The following is a 358-nucleotide window of genomic DNA, read 5'->3' as shown; positions in this document are numbered from 1 at the left end:
ACCCCCCCGGTTAGTTACCTCATCCCTGCCTGTGTCTGGGAGCCACGGCCCTCTCAGCAGCTGTGTTAAGGCTGTTTGGGGAGCAGCAGAGGAGAAGCAAAGCGACCTTCGTTTGGAACAACTGAAACACTGTTGTGCACCCGTGAGAGAAGCAGAGCTGGTCAGAGTGCTGCTGCGTGCCCTGAACCTGGGACGGGGAAATGCTGCCTGGGCGGATTGGACTTTGCCTTCCCCCTCTGCCCCTTAACGCTGGGCTGCTGGCTCAGTGTGACACCACTGGAAAATCCCAGCATACCAGCCTGGTGGGGCTGGCAGGGACCTCTGGGGGGCACCCACGCCAACCCCCTCCTCCATGCAG

This window comes from Buceros rhinoceros, unplaced genomic scaffold (assembly GCF_000710305.1).
Source record: "Buceros rhinoceros silvestris isolate BGI_N320 unplaced genomic scaffold, ASM71030v1 scaffold18772, whole genome shotgun sequence".
Classification (NCBI taxonomy): domain Eukaryota; kingdom Metazoa; phylum Chordata; class Aves; order Bucerotiformes; family Bucerotidae; genus Buceros; species Buceros rhinoceros.
Note: the sequence above shows the minus strand (reverse complement) of the source record.